Source organism: Chelonoidis abingdonii, chromosome 23 (genome assembly GCF_003597395.2).
Source record: "Chelonoidis abingdonii isolate Lonesome George chromosome 23, CheloAbing_2.0, whole genome shotgun sequence".
In the NCBI taxonomy this organism is placed as follows: domain Eukaryota; kingdom Metazoa; phylum Chordata; order Testudines; family Testudinidae; genus Chelonoidis; species Chelonoidis abingdonii.
The window spans coordinates 9768416-9781643 of NC_133791.1; positions in this window are offsets into that span (position 1 = coordinate 9768416).

The window sequence follows — 13228 nt, forward strand, 5'->3', positions numbered from 1 at the left end:
AGAGTGCAACACTGACCGCTCTGGACAGCAATCTGAACTCGGATGCAGCGGGCAGGTAAACAGGAAAAGCCCCGCGAACTTTTGAATTACATTTCCTGCTTGCCCAGCGTGGAGCTCTGATCAGCACGGGTGGCGATGCAGTCTCAAATCCAAAAAGAGCTCCAGCATGGACGTACGGGAGATACTAGATCTGATCGCTGTATGGGGAGACAAATCTGTTGTATCAGAGCTCCGTTACAGAACACGAAATGCCAAAGCGTTTGAAAAAAAATCTCCAGGATACACAGCGCTGCGTGACAAGCGTAACGGGAAGCCAGAGACTCAAATGGACGCTCATGGAGGGAGGAGGAGGGGGTACTGAGGACTCCAGCTATCCCACAGTCCACAGCAGTCTCTGAAAAGTATTTGCATTCTGGCTGAGCTCCCAATGTCTGTAGGTTCAAACACAGTGTCTGGCGTGGTTCAGGGAACAGCTTCTCAGTTTCTTTCCCCCCCCCACCACGTGAAAGAAAAGGGAAAGAAATCATTCCTTGACTCTTTCAATGTCACCCTATGTGTACTGAATGCTGCTGGTAGACGCGATGCTGCAGCAGTGAAGAGCAGTATCCGCTCCTCTCCCCCTCCCCGGTGGTAGACGGTGCAATAGGACTGATATCCTCGTCACCATCAGCCCGTGAGTGCTCCTGCTGGCCTCAGGTGAGGGCTGGCCGGGGGCGCCTGGGTAAAAATGAGGGAATGACTCCCAGTTACTCCCAGTAGATGGACAGAACGGCTGGTAACCATCTTCATCATAGCAACTGGGGCTGCTTCATCAGCCCCCTCCCTTTCCTGTGTAAAGAAAAGATTCTGTACTGCCTGGACTGTCATAGCCCCGGGAGGCTGCCTCCCCTCATTTTATCTCACTAACAAGTCTCTGTTTCTTTTCCTGCATTCTTTATAACTTCATGACACAAATGGGGGGGGGACACTGCCACGGTAGCCCAGGAAGGTTGGGGGAGGAGGGAAGCAACGGGTGCGGTTGTTGCAGGGGCACCCCTGTGAATACTGACACGGAGCAGCTGTGCTCTGATACACTGGTCCTCTAATACACTTGCCTCTTATTCTAGGCAGGACTGACTCTATTTTTAGAAACCATAAGGGAGGGATTGACTCAGTCCCAAGTGAGTCAATCCCAATTTTGCTTTCAAAAATTTTCAGCCAGGGGCACTCATGATAGCAGCGGACAGTACAGAGAGGGAGAGATAACCGTCATCTCATTGCCAGTTTTCTCCGGCAGTAGACGGTACAGAACGACCGGTAACCATCTCTGCTATCATTGCAAAAGCAAGTGAATGCTGCTGTGTAGCGCTGGAGTATCGCCTCTCTCTCCGCGGCATCCAGTACACATACGGTGCGAAAAAAAAAAAAAGCTGAACGGGCTCCATGGTTGCCGTGCTATGGCGTCTGCCAGGGCAATCCAGGGAAAAACGGCGCGAAAGGATTGTCAGCTGATGTTTTCCGGAGGAAGGAATGACTGACGACATTTACCCAGAACCCCCCGCGACAATTAAGATTCAACCCTGAATTCCAAGGGGCGGGGGAGACTGCGGGAACTATGGGATAGCTACGGAAGTGCTACCCACAATGCAACGCTTCAGAAATCGACGTTAGCCCACAACGCCGAATTACTGTGCCAAGTGTGGCCGCATGAAATCGAATTTATAATATCAGTTTTATAAAACCGATTTTAGCAAATTCGATTTTATCCCATAGTGTAGACGTGGCCATAGTGAGTGCGATTGATGCAGATCTACCAACATTAAAATGATACCCACGCCCAACCAATTTCAGAGTGACACTTTGTGTGAGAGAGAGAAAAAAATCACCTACATCCCTAGATTAGGTAGGATACAAGAACTCTCATGAAAAAAAAACTACTCATTTTTCCAGAGTTTCTAAAAGTGAAGTAGGCAGGTATCATCATCATCATCCAACACCAATGGGTAAATACAGTGACTCAGGGCTTATCTAGACTTGGAACACTACAACAACACAGCTGACTCACTGTTGCATTTCAGTATAGACCCTACCTACACCAATGGGAGAAATTCTGCCATCTGGGGAGGCGGAAGCTCGGTCCACTACCTACGCCAACGAGAGAGATACAGGTACTCTGCCTCCCCAAGAGGTGGTAACTATGCTGATGGGAAAAGCCCTCCTGTCGACACTGCACTGGAGTTTAGACTGGTGAATTTTCCACACCCCTAAGTGACGTAATTACACCACCATATATTGGTAGACCAAGCCTCAGAGCCAGCAAATCTTCAGCAAACTTACCAGTCACACTTTGCCACCTACAAATGCATCTTTATCAAACCCTATTAGGGAGAAGTCAGTAAATCCCAACTCTCCGCATCTGTGGATTAAGATGCATCCTCTGACGTGTTAACCGAAGAGCGCAAACCAATGTCCCCATTTCCCATCAAAAATAGAAAATGGGACTCAATCTAGGCTGTATTTACATGTGGAAAACCCACCAAGTTCTCAGGGAAATTAAATTATTGAAGCACACGCACCATAAACAAGGCCCTCTGCTTTTAGATTTTAAAATTTTCCAGGAATTTCAGTATTTGTTAAAAAATTTTTTTTAAAAAGGTGAAAATTGGTGCAAAAAAATAACTTTAGAGTTTTCTGTGTAAATACTGGGGTTAATTCTGGGGGATAGGAGGACAAGAAAAGAGGAACAAACAGAGAACAGTGGGCCCAGAGGTGGAAGAGGATAAGCAGGCAAGAGTGCCATCTTTTCATACTGTCTCCTCAAACTCTTCTGGACTCACAAATGAAGAGATGTCAGCTCAGTTATCTGGGCCGCCCAAACTTTCCTTCCGGAGTGGGAAGCTAGGTATATAGAGGCACTCTAGGGTCTGCCCAAGTTACTGAGCTGCCATCCCTTCTTCCAGAGCAGAAACCAAGGTCCAGGGATCCTCCTGGCCCCAGGGACACCTTCAAGAATCTGGACCTGGCTCCCCACTCTGGGAAGAGAGAGGATAGCTGAGTAACCTAGGATACCAAGCCACCATCTTTCCTTCTGGAGCAGGGAGCCTGATCCAGGGCGTTCCGGCATTCGTTTTTTAGGATTTGCACACTGATGTGCACAAACACACATGCGTGTGTGTCTATCTTCCACAACGCTACCTTACTTGACCAGATAGTCTCACATTTACACAGAGACTAATTTATTAACAAACACATCTACAAATGCAATGAATTGGATTTTCTTAAAATAATCAGTATTTTTATGTAATTGAGTGGTAAAAATTTGGGGGGAAAATTGGTAAAAAAATAGAATAGCTTTTGTAAAACCCTGAAATATTTTTGATAAAAATGAGTAACAACCGGAAATGAAGGGCACTGGCCATTAAACAAAGATCATTTGAAAAATGAACTTGCCTGTATTCGTGGGTAAAGCCCACTTCAGAAACATACATCTGATTCCAAACGGACCCTTCCAAACCTGCAGTCAAAAACCTGTACAAAGACTCAAATTTTAATATTATTAATGAAATAGACTCACTTAGCCCAGATTAAAGAAATGGGTGATCATAAGAGTTAATCAAATATAGTTAGGATTCATTTTTGGAGCTTCAGATACATGACTCACTAAATGCCTCAACCTTCAATCACAGCCACAGGGTTAAAAATCAACGAGGAAGTACATAAGTAGGATTTTAATATTTTTCACCCTATGGAACATATGCACACAAATTCCAACCCAGGTTTTATTAGCTGCCTTGCCATCAAACATTATTCTGTCTACCTAAGGGATTAAATGATGGAGTGGAGTGAATCTGGGTGGATTAGGAACTGCATTTTGGTGACTGCATGGGTGGCAGGGGCTTGGGCACAAACAAAAGAACATGTCAGGGAAAGCTTTGGTTCTACAAACAGAGAGCGAAACGGCTCCCGGCTTCACCAGGAGTGAAGTCAATTGAACTTTAATCAAACATGCATAGTGTGTGCTGCTGAAACCCATCGCACATAAATTTAGGGAACAAAAGCTGTTGCAGGAATCAATAGCCTACTGAAACATTAGCGCAGGCAATCATTGATCAAAAGGCCCCTTTACAAAAGGCTGCCTTGCAAATTAGCTGCTGTTTTTGCTTGCAAGCAAACATGGGAGCATAAACGCTGCTGACATGAATGGCCTGTAATGATCATTTTGTTCCTTGTGATCTCACCTCATCTCAGAGCAAGGTCTTGCAGTCAACACATCTTACATCTCTGTACTATAATTGCTAACAGCATGATGAACTGAGCTGGTTTGGTGCCTGGGCACTGAGGGGAGGAGGGAAAAGGGGAAGAAGGTTCTTCTGAATCCACAGTGTTCTGGGAAGTAGCACTAGCCCAGGGAAATGCTCCTAGCCAATCAGCCTATATTTAGTCTATTTTAAAAAACCTTTTCATGCCAGGAGTTGGATGTTCCTAGCAACAGATGCACTCAAATCATCCAAGATCAGATCAATCCTGTTTTAGTTCCGTCCTTGGGTATCGGCTCTGGTGGGAATGCATTCCCCTCCTGACATTTTTTTTTTTTAATTAGCGAACAGGAGTAATTTCCCCCAAATCTCCAAAATTAAAGACAAATAATAATAAATTAAATTAAGAGGCATGATAAAAAGCTGAGGTCAGCTCTGTGGCTAACAAGAAAAGAAGGATACACTGCTGGGAAAGTCAAGTTCCTCATGCGATCTGAGAAACAGCTCAGCTGTCATGTCCTTCCGCAATCCAGCATTACTGATAGCGCTGCACAGGCTATTTGTAATTATTAGAAGGTTGCCTCCTTGGCATGAGGCACCGTTCTCTCCTCTCCCACCATTTTCCTCCCCTGCCCTCCTGTGTTCTGCTGCTACTCAAGCAAGCCCTCTGACAGACAATAAAAACACTGGGGCAGGCATTAACAACTACTCCATACCCGTCACGATCTAATGCGAAAGTAGTAAATGCTGCAGACCCCCAGCTTTTCATTTATTGTGATTTGCAAATGTTAAGTACATGAAACTGTATGTGCCATGCATCAGTGTGAGTGTGTGTGAGACAAGACACACATTACAGTTGCACTGAAGCAACCACTACAGGACTAGCAAATCTGTTGCTTAATGGAGCTGATGTTCTACTAAGTGGAGCAAAAAGGCATTTCATGCATTTGGTTATAAATGATGGGGTAGCGTTCAGATCAGCTGTTGCCTAACCAAGGTGGTGTTCTCCTATGGGTTTCTCCTTGTTTCACACAGCCATCAGCTGAGTACTACCTATCAGAGCAGTTCCATTACGTTCAGCTCAGATTCACAAGTCCACCAGCCGCTTTTTGGGTTGTGCTTGATCTTTATTTTTCCAACAACAGAAAATACACGAGTGGCTTGTTCCTGTAGCTCTGACTATCTATTTTGTCTCATTTACCCAACTCCCGCACGTGTAAGGAAGAGTCCAACTGGGATAAACCAACAGACTGTCCTAACAGCTCCAATTTTGCATTTTCTGATTTTGCTATTTGAAGTTCTGCTCCACAGTTAGGAGAGGAATCCCACTCCTGGGGCCAGGGTGGGACACCACAGCTGATTTCTTGACACTCAATGCTGTGGCAGCTCACACACTCTTGGACTACAATGCTACCATGCCTGGATGATCAGCACTGCCAAGGAGCCAAAAATCACGTCCTTACTAGTGAAAGCATCGATGGGAAGAAGTCTAACACATCAAGTAAACTCAGGGGTCCATTGCTGCACCTCCCTCCATGTCCACTTGATCATAGATCCTGCACCAGGCTCACCCACCTATTTACTCTCTGGCTCAACCACAGATGCTGCCTCCATCCACCAACTTGGCCTGGTTACCCCCACATCACAGACCATAACTCATGCCCCTGATATTTGGATGGTGGTCTACAATACCTAGCCTCCCTCCATACACAAGGCCTTCCTCTTGTTACGGAATCTGAACTCAAGTTCTGAGCTCTGGATATGAGAAAGTGTGCCAAACAGTATCATCCAGTATCAGCAACTGGCTCCTCTAGCTTGCTAGACCTACCCAGACCCTTGCCTTCCTCCTCTCAAGTTAACTCTGCAGTGGAGACACATTCCAGGTATTCATCTCTTCCAGTTGGAACACAATTCCCTCTTCCAGGTCTGGGACTAAATCCATTCCCTGGGATAAGGGAGCAAAACTCCCACAGAAGTTAATGCAAGTTGCATCCTCTTAATAGAGAGGATGAATCTGATCCCTGGCGAAATCGGTCTCTCCATCAATCTGCTTGGATATTCACAGCAAGTATACCCTCAACCTCAACTTGGGAGACAGTACCATTCATCAAGTTCCTCTCTTCCCTACAAGCACAAATTAAGTTTTCGCCCCTCCAGAGCTTTGTTGTGCCCACCATACTCTCAGCACAACTGGCAATTATTAGGTCGGCCACAGTAATGTATCCCCCTCATAGCGCAATGGAAGCAGCACTATCTTGGGGACAAATGTCATCCTTCCTTCCCAAGCCGCTTCCCTGGTGGTATTTGTGGGTCTCCCAGACTGAGGTGTCTGTGATGCTGCTCAGGGCTATGTCAGAAGTATGAGAAATGCAGTTTTTCCATGGCACTGGGTGGAGAGCACTGCCCACACATGCCTGTGTCTGGCAGTGCACTTCACTCCCCTGTGTCAGAGCTTTGCTCATATGTAAGTACTCCCTGCTTCAAAGGGCAGAGCTGGGAGTGATGAGCAAACAGACCTGGCAAAGTGGGAATTACTGAACTTCCCCGTGGGTAGGACATGGTGGTGTGTCCAAGGGAACAGAGTGTCACCAGAAGTCACCTCCCTTGGAAGAAAGTTAAGAGGTAGGTGAGTCTGTCCCAGCAGCAGGATCAGTGGGGAAGAGAAAGACCTTGTAGCCAAGCAGCCAAAAAGGAAGGAAGGAGACGGAACTACAGTGAGGACAGAAAACAGTGTTTCACCCACACCCTCCAACGCACAGATTTCAAGTGGAAAACGCATTAAGATGTTTCTAGCCTCATCATTTCTTTGGCCTGTCTTCTGATTAGATTCTGAGCTCCTTGGGACAGCAAGTCTGTAAGAATTACCCCACTCTAGATATCACCTCACACACTTAAGACCAAGCATGGATGGGAGGAGGTCAAGCTCCCATCACATTCAAGTGTGTTCCAGATGTCCAGAATCCTTTATTCTTATGTTAGGTTTACACTACAGATGCTACTTTGGCACATATATGGTGCAGCACCACCTGTGCCACAGTAGCAACATAGTGTAGACACTTGCTACAGTGATGGAAGAGTTTTTTTCATCACTGTAGTTGTCCATCCCCCCTCTGACAGATCCATAAAAGAATTCTTCTGTTGACCTAGTGGCATCTACACTGGGGCTTAGGTTGGCTTAACTAGGTCTCAGGCGTGTGAATTTTTCACACCTCATTGGTATAATTTTTCACACCTCGGAGCGACATAGTTGTGTCGATCTTGTGACACTGTCTCCTGGTGTCCAGGACTGAGAGTCACTGTGCGACCTTCCTGCCTCCAGTGAGGAGTCTTTCTTGCGGTAGCTGAATGTCAGCTCCCTGACTCCACCAGCTCTTCTGCCACCCTTCAAGCACTCTTTCCTGGGGCCTACTTTGCCTTGCAGACTCCAGTTCTGAATTCCTCAGAAGCATCCCCCTGTAACATCCAGCCCCTATCACTGAACATGCACAGCAATTAGCAGGTTTGCTACTCCCAGAGGTATAGTATACACACATTATACTATGTTTGTGTCAGCTGAGTATCAGTTCCGATACAACAACATAGCACTGTAGTCTACTTATAGGGAAAACAAATACAAGTTTATTAACAAAGGTAATGATTTAAGAGAGTGAACAGGGATAGTAAGAATAGGTTACAAATAAAACAAAGGCATCACAGACTTCTACTAGACTAAGACTTGCAGGATAAGAGAGGTGCCTTGTGCCTTCTTCTTGTACCCCAAAGTCCATTGTTTTTGTCCCCACAGTCAGGATAACTCCCAGTGGTTTCCTTTCTGGGCACTGGCTCCAAGGTGTCTTCCCATACTCTTTTGTTTCACTCGCCGCCCCCTCACCCAACGACGTATTTTTTCCTGTTGATGTTTACATGCGGATGGGGTTTCCTCTGTGCTAGCTTTACAATGCTTAATATATACATGAACTGAGGCACATTATTCCACAGCCCCTTGTCTGGCAAAACCAACCTGCCAACCCTGCCGGGGGAACAGATTCCAAAACATTCAGCACATACACACAATTTCTTAAGTGTCACCTGTATGTACATTGCCCAATGGTAAGGATCAGTATGACATAAGATTCCATGAGATACCTCAGACAAACCTTTCTGGGTAAATACTACGAAAGAAACGTTTAGGTGTAATGAGTTTGTCAGGCCTGACAGGAGTTGTTAGCTGGCACCAAACAAGCCACTCAGTGTAGACCTAAAGCCTAGTCTACACTGAAAACTTGGTTGACCTAGCTACATTTCTCAGGAGTATGAAAAATTCACACTGAGATATAATTAAGCCAACCCAGGCCACAGTGTAGACATCACTAGGTCAGTAGAAGACATTTTCAATTGACCTAGCCACTGCCCCTTGAGGGGGTGAATTTACTATAGCAACGGGAAAAAAAACTTCTGTCATTCCAGTAAGTGGCTACGCTGCAACAGCGTGGCTGCTGCCGGGCCGCATTAGTGCCTGTCCCTAAGTGTTATTTCTTCAGGCTGAGCCTTCTAAGCACTTACACTGTGCATGAACAGAATGGCACATCACACTTCCAAGACTCAGTTTGCTTAAATCAAAAACGCTCAGATCACTCCACCACTAACATGAAGTAGGGAGACTTGGCTCCTGAGGAACTCCACCTGACGGGAGGTTTCACGTGTCACCTGAGAACAACTCAATTGGCCACGTCTTTCTGTAATTCAGCATTATTGCTAGCACCGGATATGTGTAGTTATTAGGAGGTTAATTGAATTGGCCTCATTAGCACTGACATCCCCTACCTCACTTGGTAAGGCAACTCCCATCTTTTCATATGTTGTAAAATATATGCTGCTTACTGTATTTTTCACTCCATGCATCTGATGAAGTGGGTTTTAGTCCACAAAAGCTTATGCCCAAATAAATTTGTTAGTCTCTAAGGTGCCACAATGACTCCTCATTGTTTTTGCTGATACAGACTAACAGGGCTACCACTTTGAAACCTATTAGGAGGATGTTTCCTTGTCACAGGGCACCATTCTCTCTCTCTCTGCCACCATTTTCTTTTCCTGCCCTCTTGTGTTATGCTGTAACTCAATCAAGCTTTCTGAGGGACACAATAAAATGCCTGGGCAGGCATTACCTACTCCAAACCTTAAACAATCAACCGAAAGTAACTAAGCGCAGCATGGCCTGATTTCTCACTTCTTATCAGTGGGTTTCAAATGTAAAATATACAGTACAAACTGTGCCTGTGTGTTTGTGTTTAATCTTACCTTAGGTAAATAAAGGATTAACACTATGTGTGCATTTCTGAATGTGAGAGGTTTGACAGCCCTGCCACTGCAGACAGTGCTCTTGTGAAGCCAGTCACATGAATACAACAACTTACCTTCAAGTATCTGTTACGGTATGACACAGTGAGCAAACATAATAACTGCTGTTTAATTTCCCAAAAGCATAGCACTGCCAAGAGGGGAAAAAACAAACCAAAAAACAAAACCATAGCAGGAGGTAGTTTTATGCAATTACACACACACACACAAATCTGCACAACCCTCCTCAGTTATTATGACTGAGGGATTAAATGTGCCTAGGTCAGCCCTGTACCCCTGCCTGGACTTTGCTTTGTTTTTATCTCAGGATAGGCTCATACTACTTAGTTACTCTGGGGAAAAACCATATCTTTTTTTAGCCCTGAAGACAAGCCCATAGCCTCTTGCTCAGTGGCTGTATTCTCGGAGACAAAACAAAGAGAAGAGCAGGAAGGAGTACAGACCTGACCTCTGCACGTTTATCCAGTGGCGTAACTAAAGTATCTGGTCTTCACTGTGCATTTATCTCATGAATGACAGTGACTCCAAGATAAAAAAGCACCTGTTTTAGCAATGATGACAAGCCCTCAGAATGCTGGTGTGAATTGTTTGGATCAGCCTTAAAAGGAGTCACAGAGGTTTCCCACAACCACTCATAAGAGTCAGACTAAGTTTTTGTCTACACTGGCAAGCAAAAGACAAAACTTTTGTCCTTCAAAGGTGTTAAAACACACACACACATGCACCCCCCCGAAAGACCAAAGTTTTGCCGATGACAAGCGCCGATGTGAACAGTGCTCTACTGCCGACAAAGCTGCTGTTGCTTGTGGAGGGTGGAAGTCTTTTCTGACAAACAGCAGCTACGCTGTGCACCTTTTAGCAGCATAGCTGTAGTGGCACAATTGCATCGTTAAAAGCAGCATAGTGTAGACATACCTTAACTCACACCTTGGGACACGCTGCGATACCCTTGACATGAGAATCCCTCGCCCTTTAGCACAAGCCACTTTCTATTTTCTACTAGGTTTTTACTAATGGCAGCACTTCATCTGCAGTTGGAAAATATCTCCAGATACACATTATGTTGTCCTCCATTAGTGTCTCAGCAGCAGGGGATTCAAATGTATCTTCTCCTAGCACAAATACTCTCTCATGGCATCAGATAACTGAATTACGAATGATGTGGAATAGGGCATGGGAGGACAGAACCAATGAGGAAAGACAGAGGGTAACTGGGATTGTAAGTGTTCCATTTTCTTCCCAAAGTAGCTTCACGAGCACTTCACTGAAGGTTTAACCTGGGCATTTTTACCATTTTAATCTTAGTACACATGCCATTGTCACAGTGACAAATAGGTTTGTGTGTGTTTTAATTAAGCAATAAGTCTCAACAGATTGCGCAGCAGTGCTGATTAATGCCCTCTTTGGATACATAAGGATACCGCACAGTCTGAAATGTCTTATTAAAATTATGAAAACAAGCTCAAAGAATTTTTGTGGTGTTATTAAAATATATTAAAAATCCTTCTGCCATCTAAAATGGTTTCTAGGGAATTTCCTGTAAATGATCATAATCTGACAACATATTGTAAACACTTAAGAGATTCTCTCTATTTATTCCCTGACCTATTAGTTTTAAACTGTAGTTTAGCTCTCTCCCCTCCCACACTCTGGTTAGGATCCTTTCTACAAACCTAGAAAATGCAACAGGCTCCGTTTTTCTAACCATTCTTTATCCTCTTCCCCCAAAAACTCAGTGAGATCAGCTGGGTTGGTTTCACTTTGTAAATGAAAGTCCAGTCCAAAAATTGTTAATGTGGCAGGGGAAGGGAGAGCAGCTAGGAGGGATGAGTCTACGGAACCCATGTTCTCACTTGGAAATTTTAATGCTATCATTTCTCCCCAACACAAGCGCTCTCACAGATTTACTGAGCAATCCAACTGAGGCTCCGTCTGTTTCTTGGTATCGTTTTGTAGCAGAAAAAAAAACTCTATCAGAAAACTTTATGCTCTGCAATTATTGTTGTTAATGGAGAACTGTCAGTATGCCTGGCCCTGTACCTTAGGAAAACATAGTGCCTGCCCCAAAGAATTTACATTCTCATTTAGACAACTGACACCATTTGGGTCTATAAGACAAGAGATTCAAAAGCACTTAAGTGATTTGGACTCCTAAATCCCTTTGGCTTTTAATGATACTTAGGCATTAAATGCCTAAACCACTTTTGAAAATGGAATGTATGCACTTTTGAAAATTCTACCCCAGTCTCAACTGGGGTGGTATTTGCCTCCACTATACAATTACATTAAATACAAAAATAAGCTGCTTGGGGACTGTGTGGGGAAAGAAGGATACTGTGTGCATGCATGTTTTTGAATGGGGTTGGAACAAGAGTCAGAAACGGTAAAAAGATCAGTGTAGAAAAAAGGGAACAGAGGCTGAAAAGTGGGGAGTGAATAAGTACAAAAGAAAATAGCCAGACAGCAGTTTGGAGTGTCAAGAAAAAACAGGATATATACAAAATAGAAATATGTACAGTAAAGTCTCAGAGTTACAAACCTCTCAGGAATGAAGGCTGTTCATAACTCTGAATAAAATGTTATGGTTGTTCTTTCAAAAGTTTACAACTGAACATTGACTTAATATAGCTTCGAAACTACCCCGCAGAAGAAAAATGTTGCTTTTAACTATCTTAATGTAAATGAAACGAGTACAGACACAGTTTCCTTACTGTGTCCAATTTTTTTAAAACGCCCCCCCCCCCTTTGTAGTTTATGTTTAACCCAGCACTGTGCTGTACTGTGTTTGCTTTTTTTTTTGTCTCTGCTGCTGCCTGATTGCGTACTTCCAGTTCCAAATGAGGCGTGTGGTTGACGCGTCAGTTCGTAACTCTGGGGTTCTACTGTATTTTAAAATATACTATACGTACTTATAATACGCTAGTAATATGCTTCACTTATATATCATCTTTCATTTGAGGATAAAATGCTTTATAAATATGAATCTATTAAACCTTGACATACCCTTTGGACAGTGAGCATTATTCATATTTTACAGAAAGGGAAACAGAATCACAAAGAAATGACTTGCCCAAGGTCACAAAAAGTCAGTAACGGAGCTGCAACCAGAACCCTGGTTTCCTGATTGCTTCTCTTCTGTATTAGCTACCATAAAGCCCCCTCCAATAAAGTGGAAAACACTCAATTGATTTTCTGCTGTTAAGTTATTTCAAATACATGGAATTTACTGACCCACATTTCACTACTGACATGAAATTCCTTTTCAAAAAGTGCAATCCTGTTGATTACCTACATTGTCATGTGAATAGCTCAGCCAATCAAAGTTAGACTCTTATATGCAATTTTATAATACAGACTAAGCTTTACTGGACAAAAGTCCACCTTCATTAGACATGGCAAATTCCCTGCCTGCCTGCTCCTCACTAGCTTAGCAAAGAATTCAGTGAGACATTTCTCACCTCATTCTAGATCCAAGCTATTTGTTCTTTTAATTTCCAGGTTACTCTCTTAGTTTTTGACTAGAATAAATCAATAGAGAAATATAAATTCTACTAGTAAGAGGATAAAAAAGGTTGGCAACTAATCAGTCTGTGCCACATCCACTTCACAATTTTGGTGCAGTCTGGTCACTAACATTGTCCAATGTTTGGAATTGA